The sequence below is a fragment of the Telopea speciosissima genome, chromosome 9 (genome assembly GCF_018873765.1).
Source record: "Telopea speciosissima isolate NSW1024214 ecotype Mountain lineage chromosome 9, Tspe_v1, whole genome shotgun sequence".
Classification (NCBI taxonomy): domain Eukaryota; kingdom Viridiplantae; phylum Streptophyta; class Magnoliopsida; order Proteales; family Proteaceae; genus Telopea; species Telopea speciosissima.
The window spans coordinates 29,713,957-29,731,343 of record NC_057924.1 but is presented as its reverse complement, the minus strand read 5'-3'; the positions used below and the strand labels follow the sequence as shown (position 1 = coordinate 29,731,343).

Sequence of the window (17,387 nt, the reverse complement as noted above, 5' to 3'; positions counted from 1 at the left end):
ACCCAGACCGGACCTGGGCGCGGACCCCAGACCACAGGCACGGACCACCCACTCTGGGCGTGGACCCATAGACCTCCCAGGACATGGCATGCCCCGAACACATCATGCCCATACAGGTCATCCCCCAAGCGCAAGCACCCGCGGATCGCCGTCAGCAAGACAACCTCATCAAGGACTCTAGGCCACTGCCTATCAAGTCACGTGGAGTGAATGGACTAAAGCACCTTGAACCTCATCTACCACGTATCTATCCATCAAGGATGCAAAGAGCTCCAAAGATACCACGTCTCTAAGGAAGGCAACTACCTAGTCTATCAAGGACTCTACATCTCCCGGGAAGACAACTACCTAGTCTATCTAGGACTCTACATCTCTCGGGAAGACATCCAATCAGGAACAAACCCTGCTACCCAGGGACTCTATCACCTATGGCAAACACTCTACATCAACTAGGACTCTCCACACCACCATGCACTACTATAAAAGGCAAGGTACACAACCCCAAGAGGGGACATCTTAACTCATATTGAATACTACTATTCATCTGTTTGCTCAGAGAGATCTAACTTAGGCATCGGAGAGTCCTAGGTCAAAATCACACCGGTCCTCCTTTGTCACCCCAGGGTCTTTTGTAGGTTACAGCACTTGAAGGACCGCTGAGCGATTTCTTAACGAAACACATCCTAAACAAGATCGCTACCAGATTCATAGAGATGTAGAAGCCAGAAAGGTTGTACTAAGAAAAGACGGCTGATAAAATTTGATTGCCCCAAGAAGAATGATTGAATTGGATGTTCGTCAAATCTTACTGTTTAAATAAGAAAAAGTAGGTTCCTCCTATGAGCATTCTACAAAAACATTGTACCTACCATAGATCCATGAGAATAACCCTTCGAGGAACAAACATAGAGTCAGAGACGGAAAACAAACTGTAACAAAACATGACTGTAACTAACTCCAATACGTTCTAAATTTGGTTATTAAATGTTACTATATTTTGTAATCAAATACATTAGATTTAAGAAGGAAAACAAAGATTCTGTTCAATAAATTTGTACTATATTTAATCAGAGTTTAAGGTAATTACATAATCATGATTACAAAAGTTTCTATTTCTTTTTTAAATTGATTTCAATTTCCTTCCCTTCCTTTTACTTGCACTGAGACGGAGATGAAGAGATACCTCAAAATTGGGAAAGAGTCTGGGATATATGCCAAGCCAGATCGGAGGGTGCTCAAATGCCATTCGTGGGCCATGATTCATCTGATCACCCACTGAGGCCGATGCAAGGTTCTCCATCTGTAGTGGCATAGCAAAGAGGACATACAACATTGATCATCTTAAAGATAGATGCAAAAGAAAACAGCCTTTTCAACTAAACATCCAGTTACATTTTCCAAAGGCATCTACCAGTTAAAAACAAACATAAACTGAGCTACTAATTAAGCTAATCTAAACCACAAAGTACAATCAAGAAATTTGACCAGAGGAATTATCAACTTAATATTTAAATAGGGTTGATGGACACATAAAATAGAATTCATATGCTTAATTAAAATTGTTACCCTCGCTCCCCTAGCATCGGGCATGTCATGAAGGCCACAATCGAATCGAAAACCGCATGTACTCTCATTCCCGTTTGTGCCATCAGCCAAAGAAGGGGGAGAAATCCCCAAGTTCAGATCAAGATTGTGGCTGCTACCTATAGCATCATAAGCATTAGAAGTTGATCATGCATCAAGTCACAAAAAAGGACATATAGGATTTCCACGGTAGACAATGATCACAGTGTCCTGAGACTAAACACAAGAGTAGTGTTGATGCTACCTCCATTATCCACCACAGAGACAATCTCCCCTTCATATGTACTCGGGTCAAAGTTGGTGACTGCTTCCCTTCCATTGCATTTGATAGCTACCTTGTCATAAGTCCAGAGTTCCAGAAAACCAAAATAGCGATTTGTGTTGGATGGTACCCAATTGAGATTGAGAATTCAGGATAAGAAATTCAGAATTATGTTAAGTGAAATTCATGATTAGTAGGACCTTGGTGCTTCAATTTCGCCGTCGAATAACCCGAGATATATATACCTGCAAGAAAGCATCGTTTCTCATTGATGAAAACAGGGTTTACAAGGCTCCTTTTTGTCCCACTTTTTTTTTTTTTGGTTGAAAGTAGGTATCTCAGACAATAGAAATGTTTTACAATATGAGAAGTCCTTAAAAACTGGTTTTCGAGATCATGTGATCAGGTATTTTATCTTTAAATAGAAACAGATGATAGATAAAGCAACAGAAAAAAAAATTCAGTTTCAAGTTAAGGGATTCTCACTTCTTGCCTAAGAACAGCCCCATTCGAGCTTCCCATCTACCACATTTATGTAGTGTCATGCCTCTATATTTTGAGACCCCCCTAGAGAATGTCAAACCTGCCCCTAACTGGTTGGGAATTTGAAAGAAGGACAGGAACCTCTAGTCAATCATCCAAACGCCCTATGGAGCATCACTCCGGTAGCTGAACCATTGAGGATGACCTCCTACACACTTACTAGAAGGTGGATTGCAGCTCCATGCTACTGTACTGCACACTGCATAATGTATAGCTTGGATCCCAAGTAATCTCTCTCCTCTCCATAAATGTGGGCCCCACACCTGGAAAGATGTGTTTTGGACCCTGGGTAAGATGTAGGTACAAAGTGTTACACCCGTGCCCAAACACCCGGGCTAATTTGAACTTTGGTTGTAAGCCCGAAACCCGAACCCTAAACCGAATCCGCTTATAGATCCGGAACCCAAAGTCATAGCGTCAAGTACGTTATGGAATTTTGGTTGGGTGTTCGAATGGGTAGATGATGAAGAAAGAACCTTTTCGGCAATGCGCCACATACCAGTAAAATGACGGATACCTCCCCTGTGTAGTTGCAAAACCCATCGATAGATGTATGGATCGCGGTAAGTTTCACTAACCGACAATCATAAGCCGTGTTTGATAGTTTAAACTTAAATATTTTTTGCGAAAGGGTGTTAGAGAAGTGGGGAAGATCCCCAAAGAAGAACCCTAGGATTTCATAAGCAAAAAGCCATAAATAAGGCATCGGAGGCAAGAAAGGATGCAAGCAGAGTCTTGGGTCCAGCCTTGAGTCCGGTGTGGGCTGAACAACAGGGTACATCGGATTCACGCACGGATTCACATCCAGGCTTGGATCCAACCTTGTATCCGATGCGGGTCGGATACGAAATTTTAAGAATTCTGTGTAGTATATTATTATATGTTATTTAAATGGATTATATTATAATAATGTTACTATAAGCTAAGAAGTATTATTATATTAATTTAATATAGGTTATATACAATATAATAATAAGGTGTTTATATTTATATATATATATATATATATATATATGTTTTATTTATTCATGTAGCACATGTGTAATATTGTATTACTTAAATAAATGGAGAAGTAGGAGGTGGCTAGGAAGCATGAGGTGGCTTATTGGTGAAGTAGGAGGTGACTAGGAAACATGAGGTGGCTTATTGGTGAAGTAGGAGGTGGCTAGGGAGCATGAGGTGGCTTATTGGTGAAGTAGGAGGTGTTTAAAGAAAAAATAATGGGTTGGTGGACAAAGCCACCTTGCACATGCAAGGTGGAGGTGTCCTTAATGAGAATTGGGCCAATTCTCCTATCTAGACAAGAGACTCAACGATTGAATCATTTGGCAAAATTGAAAGGAAAAAGAGAAGAAGAAAAAGAAGAAAAAGAAGAAAAAGAAGAAGAAGAAGAAGAAGAAGAGCAAGAACTTGGCAGCTTAATTTCGATTTTGTAGGTAAGAACCTCACTCTCTCTTCCATTTTTATGTTAAGCCCCATGGCTGATTTGTCAACCCTATTCTCTCATCCAATACTAATCCTTGATTAGTTCTTTAGAAATCTATGGAAATTAAAGCTAAATCATCTCTAAGACCACTCTTGACCTTCCATTTAACCTCTCACTTAAATCTATGAGTTTTAATGGAAAACCCTGGATTTGAAATCTTTTTGAATGATTCATTCATTGAACCCAACAAATCCTTTGATAAGAGTAGGGTATTATTATGACCCTAGATGGCTTAGTGATCTTTTTCCCCAAGCCCATATGGCTTAAAACCCAAGTGAAATCAAGTTGGGAGGCTCAAATCTTAGAAATTTGGATTCAGGAGAGGTGGACTCAGACCAGAATCTATAATAAGTACCCGCACCTATTCTGTTTCCAGGTGGACTCAGACCAGAATCCATAATAAGAGTCCACACCTATTCTGTTTTCAGGTGGACTCAGAGGTGGACTATGACTAGAATCCATAATAAGAGTCCACACCTATGCTATTTTCAGGTGGACCCAGAGGTGGACTTAGACCAGAATCCACCCAAGAGCCAAGTTCAGGTTTTTTGGTCATTTTACTCCGGTTGGACCCAAGCACGGTGCCTCCACATAAATGGGCTAAAATTCCATTTCAAGTTAGGTAGCATGTTCTGTCTTCTATTCTGGGAGATTGATCCGTGCTTAGTAAAATGGTATAACTCCTGTGTGATCTGAAATGTACATACAAAATTCGTCATTTTTCTTTTAATTTCTTGTAACTACCATTAAGCCTACATGTGATTTTAAACCTAATCTAACCTAATCTTAAGGCTACCCTAGGATCCCATCAATACTTAAACATATCCTAATACTTGTGTATGACTTAATAATTATAGAGAATAATCATTTGGTCATTGGAATCTATCAGCAAACGTCTCGAGGACTATTTCAATCTCACAAACGCAAACATAACAGGGTGAGTGAGGATAGACAATTGATTTCTTTTTGGGAATGTTTATTTCATCTAGTTGTTTGTTAGGTGTCATGCATATGTGTGAGAAATTGTTCTTATGTATCATTTAAAATTGTTCTATTAATTTATTTTTGTTTATAACATATGGATTATGGAATTGTGAATGGATATGGATGTGATGGTGGAATGTGTTGAAATGTAAATCTCTGCCATGTTAGAATAGATGCCGTAGTCGGCTTACAAATGAGAGGTATGGTGTGCCGTAGTATGGGATTGGGAGCACTATACACCTTGTACTATGCCATTTAGATTGCACATGGCTAGGAATGTCACTTCCTGGTGCTACAACCCTTACCAACAGGGGTCTACGTGTTGGATAGTCCTCCTTGGGGAAACCAAACGTTACCAACAGAGGTACTGGGACTAGCGATTCTGATTGAGGATCGGGAAACCAGACGTTACCAACAGAGGTACTGGGAATGGCAATTTTTGATCGAGGACCAGAACTGGAGTAGAGCACTACATCTCAGGGGTTTGCTGGGTAAACCAGACATTACCAACGGAGGTACTGGGACCGGCAATGTTCGATTGAGGACCGGGACAGGAAGGCTCCCAGCGCAACTCGGGTTTGACATCGCCAACAGAAGGGGATGCTACCTAAGGTATTACTGTAGCACAAGCTTAGAGACTTAGGCATTGTTGTTAGGTGGAATTAGGATTAAAATTGAATCTCATGCACATAGGATTTTGCTTGTAAATGCTTGCATGGTCTATCCCTTACTTGCTGGGCTCAGTGGAGCTCATCCCCGTGGATATCCTTTTTTTTTAGATGATCATGCAGGTGGAGGTGACTGTGTTGGGAAGGAATTCTTTGAGTTGAGAGATGAGGGAAGAGATGACTATGCTGATTTGGACACGGAGGGGCACGGTCCCGGCTATGCGTGTGATTACTGTGTCCTTTCTTAAATGATGCAATAGACTGAGAACTCTTACTTTTGTGATCTTCTAACTATCCTTTTTGGTGGATGAATTTTTAAGGTTTATATTTTAGAATAGTTGTGTGTTGGCTCGATGGTTGTGAACTTGGGAATATCAAGCTGTTGAAAGTTTCAATGTAAATAATATGTATAAAACTTATAGCACTTTACTTTCCCTGCACTCTGATCAATGTAACACGTGTTATCTTGAAATTGTGTTGTGCTTGTGACGTGTACTTACTGCATCTGGATCCTGGTAGTCTCCGAATACATCGGGTATTCGGATCAGCCGTCGAATCCCCCCAGGGGGTGGTTTCGGGGTGTGACAAAAGTTGGTATTAGAGCGAAATGCTTTATTTATACTCACAAGCGGGAAGTGAAAGTAATATGGTCTAGAGTTAAATTTTTTTTATTAAATAACGTAAATATAAATGGGGGTAAAAGAACACCATAGGAGATTAGCTAGGTCCAAAAGTCAGCAATATATTATAATCTAAGATCATAAACTTTTACATTTAGATTTTCTTATATATAATAAAAGAAAAAGAAATTATAAATAAAAGGCGAAAGAGGATAAACAAAAAAATATATATAAGTAAATAAAATAAAATAAAATGAGAAGTCCTTAAAAAAAAAAAAAAACACAGCAAGAGACTCGAGCGTCTGGCTTTCTGAGATTAGCAAGAACAGTCTTGAACCAGAACTCTAACAATTGTATTCTAAAATCCACAGGTATTTTATACCTATACGCATACACAAAATTCTATAATAAATATAATATGATTTTCCCTATATGATAGCTTAGTTTATGACTTGCTTTCGAAATTTTTTACCCTATTAATAATTATTCTGACACGCATATCGTGAACTATACAATGAGGCAATTGTTATATACTGATATTCATGAACTCCACTCCTCTCTGAAGGCACTTATAGCTAGAACGGAAGGAAATAGAAACATTCTGCAAGGATTCGTAACTGAAGATAATGATGTTAATACCTCCTCTGTTAATGTCTCTGAGGTACCTCAAGCACAGGCAACTGAGGAACCTCTGATTATTCCTCCTAATAATCCTCAAGATGTTCCTCTTGCGCCTACTTTTGTACCCCCTCCGATTGCTGTAAATAGAGATACAACTGCCATTATGGCACAGATGTTACAGATCCAGCAACAGCAATTTGAATTGATGGCCCACATGAGTAATCAATTCATGGCAGCTATGCAACAACGTGAAGCACCACGACCCAATTATGTTCCAAATTTTCCTCCTTCGATGCCTCCAAATACATAGGACAACCCTACTTCGAAAGTAATGGAGAGATTCAAGAAGCTCCAACCAACCTATTTCTCAAAGGTTGACATGAACCCACTGCAACCTAAGCGATGGATCAGTGCCATGGAAAGAACCTTTGAAGTATTGGAATGGACGGACGCTCAGAAGCTAATCTGTGCCGGATTCCAGTTGCAGGACGAGGTTGCAGCCTGGTGGAAGTCGGCAAGACCTAACCTGGAAGAGATTCATCCCAATCCTACTTGGGAACAATTTAAGGAAGCCTTTTTTGGAAACTTCTTTCCGTAAAGCTTTAGAGATGAAAAAGAAGCGGAGTTTGAAGTTCTCACCCAAGGATCGGGATCAATCTTAGACTATCAGCAACGATTTGAGGATTTATTCCATTTTGCTCTGGCACACATGAGGGGCGATGCATGCAAAGCAAAGAAATTTGAGAAGGGACTTAAGCCTGAGATCAGTGCCATGTTGGCCATTCTAGAGATCCAATCATATGCCCAGATGGTTCAGAAGGCAAAACTTGTGAAAGATCGGTTGAAGAAGAAAACGATGGCCTCACAAGGATCAGGAAAAAGGGCTAATACCTTCCAAAACTATAATTGGCCCAACAAGACATTCAGTGGATCTGGTTACAACTCTAACCCGACACAGTATCGTAGGTCAAAAATGAATCAAGTTTCTCAATCTGCTCAGCCCACAACCAGTCAATCCACTCCATAAAACCACCCTACCATAAGCCAAGCTACAACAACAACCCAACCTCCTCGACCAAGTGCAAGTCAAACAAGCCAAATCCCTTCCCAGCCAGTTAATTCTACTCCTCCTCATCAACCCAATGGTCCAGTCCGGTGTTTCAAATGCAATCTACCCGAACACATAGCCAGGAGCTGTACTCGACGTGGATATGGAGCGCCTTCCCAATCTCAACCTACTACCCGGCACTTCCAGCCCCAAGGCAATGGAACTCAAGGGAGGGTGTATGCCTTGACCAACGAAGAAGCCAAGGAAAACCCCGATGTAATGACAGGTACTTTATCCATATCATCCTCACCTGATTGAGTATTAATTAATTCTGGTACATCACACTTTTCATTTCCACTATTTTGCGATAAGATGAATGTGCCCTAGAAGAACTTGGAACACAAATTAGTGGTTAGCACTCCTACTAGATATGTTGTGAATCTAAACGAAGTATATGAGTCTTAACCATTAGAAAAACTTTGACTTGTATCTAGCTTCTAGAGGGTCGGTGAGAGACCAAGATACGTAATTAAGTCTCGATAAGGTTATATAATCGCGAACCAGATAAATAGAATATTTTAGGATAAATTTAAGTAAGTTTAAGTGTACCAAGTAGTGGGTGGTAAATAACAAAATCTAGAAATTAAATAATGGATGTCAAGTATAGCTAAGAACAGCCGAGAATGGAAAGAGACCAAAATTGAAGGTCTTTTGACGAGACCTTGCTCAACAATAGATATGAGTGGAGTAATTGGTCACCGAACGTCCCCTCCGTTATTAGGAGTGAACAATAGGGATTCCATCAATATTCCAATTCATTCTAAAGTTGAGTTAAGTATTGGAGAACCAAAAGTCAAAGTCTTCATTAGGAAAGAGCCAATAAGAAAGATAGTATAAACTAATACTACATAATCCAAAGCCATGAGAAACTTAGATTAGCGGGTGAAATACTTGGGAATAGTTTGATTAGTTGACTTCTTGAAATATATGTTCAAGTTCATTTTCCCATAGACCCTAGACATGTCAAATTTCAAGGACGAAATTTTTGTAAGGTGGGAGGTATGTTACACCCGTGCCCAAAAACTTGGGCGAATTTGAACTTTGATTGTAAGCCCAAAACCCAAACCCTAAACCGAATCCGATATAGATCCGGAACCCGAAGTCATAGCGTCAAGTATGTTATAGAATTTTGGTTGGGTGTTCGAATGGGTAGATGATGAAGAAAGAACCTTTTCGGTAATGCGCCACATACTAGTAAAATGACAGATACCTCCCCTGTGTAGTTGCAAAATCCATCGACATATGTATGGATTGCGGTAAGTTCCACTAATCGACAATCATAAGCCGTGTTTGATATTTTAAACTTAAATATTTTTGACGAAAGGGTGTTAGAGAAGTGGGGAAGATCCCCTAAGAAGAACCCTAGGATTTCATAAGCAAAAAGTCATAAATAAGGCATCGGAGGCAAAAAAGGATGCAAGCACAGTCTTAGGTCCAGCCTTGAGTCTGGTGTGGGCTGAACAACAGGGTACATCGGATTCACGCACGGATTCACATCCAGGCTTGGATTCGGCCTTATATCCGATGCGGATCAGATATGAAATTTTAAGAATTATGTGTAATATATTATTATATATTATTTAAATAGATTATATTATAATAATGTTACTATAAGCTAAGAAGTATTATCATATTAATTTAATATAGGTTATCTACAATATAATAATATGGTGTTTATATATATATATATATGTTTTATTTATTCATGTAGCACATGGGTAATATGGTATTACTTAAATGGAAAAGTAGGAGGTGGCAACTAGGAAGCATGAGGTGGCTTATTGGTGAAGTAGGAGGTGGCTAGGAAACATGAGGTTGCTTATTGGTGAAGTAGGAGGTGGCTAGGGAGCATGAGGTGGCTTATTGGTGAAGTAGGAGGTGTTTAAAGAAGAAATAATGGGTTGGTGGACAAAGCCACCTTGCACATGCAAGGTGGAGGTGCCCTTAATGAGAATTGGGCCAATTCTCCTATCTAGACAAGAGACTCAACAATTGAATCAATTTTGGCAAAATTGAAAGGAAAAAGAGAAGAAGAAAAAGAGGAAGAAGAAGAAGAAGAAGAAGAGCAAGAACTTGGGAGCTTAATTTCGGTTTTGTAGGTAAGAACCTCACTCTCTCTTCCATTTTTCTGTTAAGCCCCATGGCTGATTTGTCAACCCTATTCTCTCATCTAATACTAATCCTTGATAAGTCCTTTAGAAATCGATGGAAATTAAAGCTAAATCATCTTTATGACCACTCTTAACCTTCCATTTAACCTCTCACTTAAATCAATGAGTTTTAATGGCAAACCCTAGATTTGAAATCTTTTTGAATGATTCATTCATTGAACCCAACAAATCCTTTGATAAGAGTAGGGTATTATGACCCTAGATGGCTTAGTGATTTTTTTCCCCAAGCCCATATGGCTTAAAACCCAAATGAAATCAAGTTAGGAGGCTCAAATCTTAGAAATTCGGATTCAGCAGAGGTGGACTCATAGGTGGACTCAGAGGTGAACTCAGACCAGAATCTATAATAACTACCCGCACCTATTCTGTTTCCAGGTGGACTCAGAGGTGGACTCAGACCAGAATCCCTAATAAGAGTCCACACCTATTCTGTTTTCAGGTGGACTTAGAGGTGGACTCAGGCCAGAATCCATAATAAGAGTCCACACCTATGCTATTTTTTAGTGGATCCAAAGGTAGACTCAGACCAGAATCCACCTAAGAGTCTAGTTCAGGTTTTTTGAGCATTTTACTCTGGTTGGACCCAAGCACAGTGCCTCCACATAAATGGGCTAAAATTCCATTTTAAGTTAGGTAGCATGTTCTGTCTTCTATTTTGGGAGATTGATCCATGTTTAGTAAAATGGTATAACTCCTGTGTGATCTGAAATATACATACAAAATTCCCCATTTTTCCTTTAAATTCTTGTAACTACTGTTAAGCCTACATGTGATTCTAAACCTAGTCTAACCTAATCTTAAGGCTACCCTAGGATCCCACCAACACTTAAACATATCCTAATACTTGTGTATGACTTAATAATTATAGGGAATAATCATTTGGTCATTGGCACCTATCGGCAACCGTCTTGAGGACTATTTCAACCTCACAAACGCAAACATAATAGGGTAAGTGGGGATAGACAATTGATTTCTTTTTGGGAATGTTTATTTCATTTAGTTGTTTGTTAGGTGTCATGCATATGTATGAGAAATTGTTCTTATGTATCATTTGAAACTGTTCTATTAATTTATTTTTGTTTATAACATATGGATTATGGAATTGTGAATGGATATGGATGTGATGGTGGAATATGTTGAAATGTAAATCTCTGCCATGTTAGAATAGATGTCGTAGTCGGCTTGGAAACGAGAGGTATGGTGTGCCGTAGTATGGGATTGGGAGCTCTGTACACCTTGTACTATGCCATTTAGATTGCACATGGCTAGGAATGTCACTTCTTAGTGCTACAACCCTTACCAACAGGGGTCTACGTGTTGAATAGTCCTCCCTGGGGAAACCAGACATTACCAACGGAGGTACTGGGACCGGCGATTCTGATTGAGGACCGGGAAACCAGGCGTTACCAATAGAGGTACTGGGAACAGCGATTTTTAATCGAGGACCAGAACTAGAGTAGAGGACTAAATCTCAAGGGTTTGCTGGGTAAATCAGACATTACCAATAGAGGTATTAGGACCGATGATGTCCGATTGAGGACCAGGACCGGAAGGCTCCCAGCGCAACTCGGGTTGACATCTCCAACGGAAGAGGATGTTACCTAAGGTGTTGCTGTAGCACAAGCTTAAAGACTTAGGCATTGTTGTTAGGTGGAATTAATATTAAAATTAAATCTCATGCACATAGGATTTTGCTTGTGAATGCTTCCGTGGTCTATCCTTTACTTGCTAGGCTCAGTAGAGCTCATCCCCGTGGATATCCTTTTTTTTTAGATGATCATGCAGGTGGAGGTGACTGTGTTGAGAAGGAATTCTTTGAGCCGAAAGATGAGGGAAGAGATGACTATGCTGATTTGGACATGGAGGGGCATGGTCTCGGCTGTGCGTGTGATTACTGTGTCCTTTCTTAAATGATGTAATAGACTGAGAACTCTTACTTTTGTGATCTTCTAACTATCCTTTTTGGTGGATGAATTTCCAATGTTTATATTTTAGAATAGTTGTGTGTTGGCTAGATGGTCGTGAACTTGGGAATATCGAGCTGTTAGAACTTTCAATGTAACTAATATGTATAAAACTTATAGCACTTTACTTTCCCTGCACTCTGATCAATGTAACATGTGTTATCTGGAAATTGTGTTGTGCTTGTGACGTGTACTTACTGCATCTGGATCCTGGTGGTCTTCGAATATGTCGGGTATTCGGGTCAGCCGTCGAATCCTCCCAGGGGGTGGTTTTGGGGTGTGACACAAAGCCTAAGCCCTGGGCGAAGCCCCTATGCAAGCACAGTGAGATTATAGCCTTATTGTATTCTCTAGGTGATGCACTGGGCGATGCACCTATCACCCAGTGAATCGCCCAAAGTGATTAAAATGATTATTTTAAGCTCTAGATAAGTGGGGACCACCCATACAGACCATGGACACCCTCTAGGGGTAAATGGGAGTCTTTGGAACCATTACCTACCCTTGCACCCCTGTGGACCCCACCAGAGTGACCAAAATGGCCCAGAATCAGTTTGGAGAATGCATTCTTGAGGAGGGGCATGACTGCCAAACAGACCTTAATAAGGGATGGTCTATAAATAGGTAGACTCAGTACAAAAATTAAAGACCCTACACTGTTCATATCATGGAGGAGAGAAAGGAGAGGAAAAGAGAAGAAAAAGGAGAGAGAAAAGAAGAAGAAGGAAAGGAGAAGAAGAAGAAGGAAGAATGAGAACCAGGGCAGGTCATCCAGCCCCTGATCCCAGCATACCCAGACCATTCTCAGGTATAAATCCATGCCCCTATATGCTACTACTATAGTTCTCTATTCTGGATCTCTGCCTTTTAGAAGTGAAACTGGCCAAGGACAGCCCAGAACACCTGGGGGCTGCCTTGTACTGCTTCAGATCTAACATGCAAAACTATTACATGGAAGATCTGAGTATTTTTCATATATTGTATATGCTATTTCATATCTGAGACTGAGATCAGTCTCTGTGCTAGACTGCACTGCCTTGTTGCACCCAGAACAGGTAGTCTGGGCTTGGATCTATGCTCACAGGCTACTCTCTACCTAGCCTTGTATTGTAACAACTTCCCACCACCATATTTCATGTGGAATCATCCTTGCATGTAGACCAAATGGTGGCCTTAAGCTGGAACATAGCTGGGCTGGTGTTCTCTGAGCTGGCTGGACAGCTCTCGGCTGCCAAATGGTGGGCCCAGGCCATGATCCATGTGGACCACTGAAATCCACTCCTCATGGGGTCCGTAACAACCCTACATTCATGGTGGATCGACCTAGGCACTGCCCATGTAGAAAAATCCTAGTTTTGGAGCCTGTTCATGCTTCAAACAGGCTCTGGACGATGCATTGGGCGATTGCCCTATCGCCCAGAGAATCACCCAGAGAATGGAAATAGGCTGATTTGATGTCCTATCTTTGTGGGCCTTCACCAGTGGGCCATGAATAGTATAAGAAGGTGGTAAATGACCAAAATACCCCTCCTCACATCTGTCCACTAATATTTATACCTTGGGTTACCCAAGTGGACCCTACAGGGCCTGGCAACCCTGCCAGAGATGGTCCAGCTGAACTGCTGACCTGAGGACTAACTTGTGACACTATTGGGACCATGTGCAACTTGTTACATTGGTAAATACCAGATTTGACCCCGATCAACATCTCCAGATGATGCACTGGGACATGGACCCAAAGGCCCAGTGCAAGACTCGGAGAATTCGAAGTGATGCCAAACTAAGCACCAAGTTAGACCAGTGAGCCTAGATCAGTACTAGGACTTCCAAAATAGTTTGTTTAATTAAATAATATGTTTTTGATTTATTACTTTAGGGTTTGATCCCATGCTCGAGGAGCACTGCCAGACTCCGATCGGAACTGAACTAGCAACAGAACTTGTAGGACCAGACCAAGGTGAGTGGAATGTCATCGTGTGTGTAGATGTAACATAATTAATATGCTGAATTAAATTTTACCTTAATAATATTGTGTTACTTATTTAATTCATGAATCTTGAAAACTCAAAAACAACATTGTGTTGACTGCTAGAAATTTTGGTTAATACTGTATGCTGAATGTGAATGCTAGATTAGATGCCGTAGCCGGCTTGGAAATGAGGCATGTGGTAGCCCGTAGAATGGGATACGGTTGACACTGCCCGACTCATATGATGCCATATAGACATGGGGTTAGAGTTTCATCACTCGTGCTACGCACCCTTGCCAACAGGGGTTAAGGTGTTGGATGCCTGTGAGAGTGACCATATATATGAGAAAAGAAAAGAAAAGAAATGTGATTGCACCGAAAAGGTGAATATGGGCTATATGCCGGGCTACAAGCCAGAAAAGAAAAGAAAAAGGGATGGATGCCTCACAGGTTAATCACAGAGGGCTGGTTGGGCTAACCTTGGTGAACAAATGTGGGAGCTGACTAGTCCTCTCCGACAACTCAATGGGTGTATCGTGGGAAGGGGTTAAAAGCCTGCACTAGGGATACATGTATTGGGGATTGTAGTAGCACTAACCTGCCTTAGTTGTGATGTTAGGTGGCTAATAAATAACTGGACTGCACCTCATGTAGGATCCATATGATTGTGATCACATATGCGTACATGATGATATGTTTCATTCACTGGCTCAGTTGGGCTCATACTCTGTTATACATGTTCTCTATTAGATGATTCTGTAGGTAGATGTCACTGTGGCGGGGAAGCTTAATACGTGGAGGAGAGCCATGGTGGTTATGACCATATTGGGGTGGACCCCAATGGAGGTCGTACCAATGATACGAGTATTCTCAGTGGTTACTGATGATGACCCGTGAAGGGTGTTGCCATTGAAGCTTTTTGTCTTGGGGACTCATTTTTGTTTTTTTGACAGGAGTTTATCCCCGTTTCTGCTTTTAGTTTTCTTTTTCTTCTTTTTGGGGTTCAAGTTATCTTACCCTATATATATATATATATTTGTTTTTTTTCTCTTTTGTTTTAGAAGTTGTATATGGTAGTTTCTACTGTTTTGTCTGTGGGAGTGAGTGAGGGAATGATCAAACTTGTTATTGTATATATCATCATTTCATGTACTGCTACGCTTCTTTTATGTTTCAATGCAAATATAGATTTCTGCAGCACTGAGTTGTACATGATTGTATTACGATGGATGTGTGTCTGTGAATGGATTAACTGCTTCTAGATCCATGGGATTTGGTGGATTGCTGGCATGCAATTTGGGTCACCTACCTAATCCTCCTAGGGGGTGGTTTGGGGTGTGACAGAGAATCCGGTGCTCTGGCGGTGAAGTATGTGCACAAATTCTTCCTTGGTCAGGTTCCTCATCTGAAAAGCAAGCAATAGAACAAACGAATATAAGTTCACAATGACAATTCGCATCTGCACAACACTCTCTAAGCAATTGCCTATTGCAATTCCCCACTCCACCTGTTTTGGATCTTCATCATAATCACTGAGATTAAAATTGATGTCTGCATCAACACCCCGGAACTTAATAGCAGCTCGATTATATGCCCTGGAAACAGAAAGCACAGAGATTTATATCAACCAGAAAAAGAACAAAACATTAAGGTATATCAATCTCAAAGAACAATCCAATCAGTAGAAACCCATAACTTATTGAAACTGCATAACTCAATTTTCTAAGAGTTGGAAGCTACACTTTCCTAGCAGTAGCGTGAGCAGCTCCAATGAAGACACAGCTGTAGTGGGTTGAGAACCCAAATCAACAGAGGCCCCAGCATTCTGGCTGGCAGATCCTAAGTTCTTCTCACCCTAACAAACCAACACCGACACAATGAAAAATCACCAATAAACAACCAGAAACAAAAAGTTTTAATACAATAAGAAGAAATTAGCAAAGAAGCAAAACAGAGATTAATTCCTCACCCAAATAAACTTGCTTTCCACAATCCCTGCAGACAAAGAGGAAGAAGAAAGAAAAGCAAGTTAATTAAAAAAATCTATTGTAACTAGACTACTAAAGGAGAACCAAGAATGGATCGCATTCAAATGCATGAGTGAAAACCTAGAGGGTGATAGACTGAAGCCGAGAGTTCTAAAACAGAGCAGAACTCCAGCGAGTGAGTGCGAGCATGCTTGTGTGGGGTTGTTAAAAATTTTTTCACCATCAAATCGATCTTAAACTTCTCCTCCCGCTTGTATTCAACATTGGAAGCCGTTGAGATCCTAAATCATCTAGAAGAAAAAATGAGAATAAATTTTTTTGAAAAAAAAACATCGATCTCTTCGAAAATACAGTAACATGTTGGCCGCGAGGGAGTGACACAAAGTAAGAGATATGTGATGCTCACGTTTTCATGGCTGTGGCATCTTCAAGATCGATGATTAAGTAATGAAATTGGAAGACAAAGGAATAGAAGATTGAAGATTGAAGATTGAACATTGAACACTGCTGCTAGTCCTAGTTGCCAAGGTAGGGTATCGTTCGCCTTACTGCAGATAATCCACAAGCAGAAGATGAAGGCGGTATACAGATCGCAATGGGTGAGAGCTTCATATCTAAAAAAAAAAGGATGAAGCGGGAAAGAGATGATGCTTCCAAATCCTTCAGTCTATGCAGTCACACCACAAGAACATTCTAAGAAGGGGTTTCATCCTCTGTAGATATGGAAGGGCAAGGGCTAGGTTTTCTGAAGAATGAAGAATGAAGCAAAGAACGATAGAAGGTCGAGGGTGTGAGAATGTAATCGTAGAATAAAATGTAACTAAAAAAATGATTTAAGATTTGCCACTAATTAAAAATAGTAATTAATATTAAGGGTACCTAAGATTATGAAATTATAAGAAAGAATGACATAAAGATTAAGATGGAATTTTAGATAAGAATGAAGGGTAGAATAGGTAACTGAAAGATTTGCCACAACAAAAAGGATGAAGCGGGAAAGAGATGATGCTTCCAAATCCTTTAGTCTCTGCCGTCACACCGCAAGAACCCTAGATTTCAAAGAAGGGGTTTCATCCTTTGTATATATGGAAGGGCAGGGGCTAGGTTTTCTGAAGAATGAAGAACGAAGAAAAGAACGGTAGAAGGTCGAGGGTGTGAGAATGTTATCGTAGAATAAAATGTAAATAAAAAAATGATTTAAGATTTGCCACTAGTTAAAAATAGTAATTAATATTAAGGGTACCTAGGATTATGAAATAATAAGAAAGAATGACATAAAGATTAAGATTTGAAGAATGGAATTTTAGATAAGAAGGAAGGGTAGAATAGGTAACTGAAAGATTTGCCACAACGTGCTTTTATATAATAGTATGATATATATATATATATATGATCATGTGAAAATGCCTTATCTTACCA

General features: G+C 40.2%; 1 long non-coding RNA gene across 1 annotated transcript; it reads right to left on the bottom strand.

Annotated features, from left to right (window-relative positions):
- Positions 1-2,356: 2,356 nt before the first annotated feature.
- LOC122641142 lies at positions 2,357-15,581 on the bottom strand. The gene is made up of 3 exons (XR_006329815.1): positions 15,488-15,581; positions 15,323-15,385; positions 2,357-2,368 (listed from the first exon to the last, which is right to left on the bottom strand). It is a non-coding gene; the product is annotated as an uncharacterized LOC122641142 (long non-coding RNA).
- Positions 15,582-17,387: the final 1,806 nt, after the last annotated feature.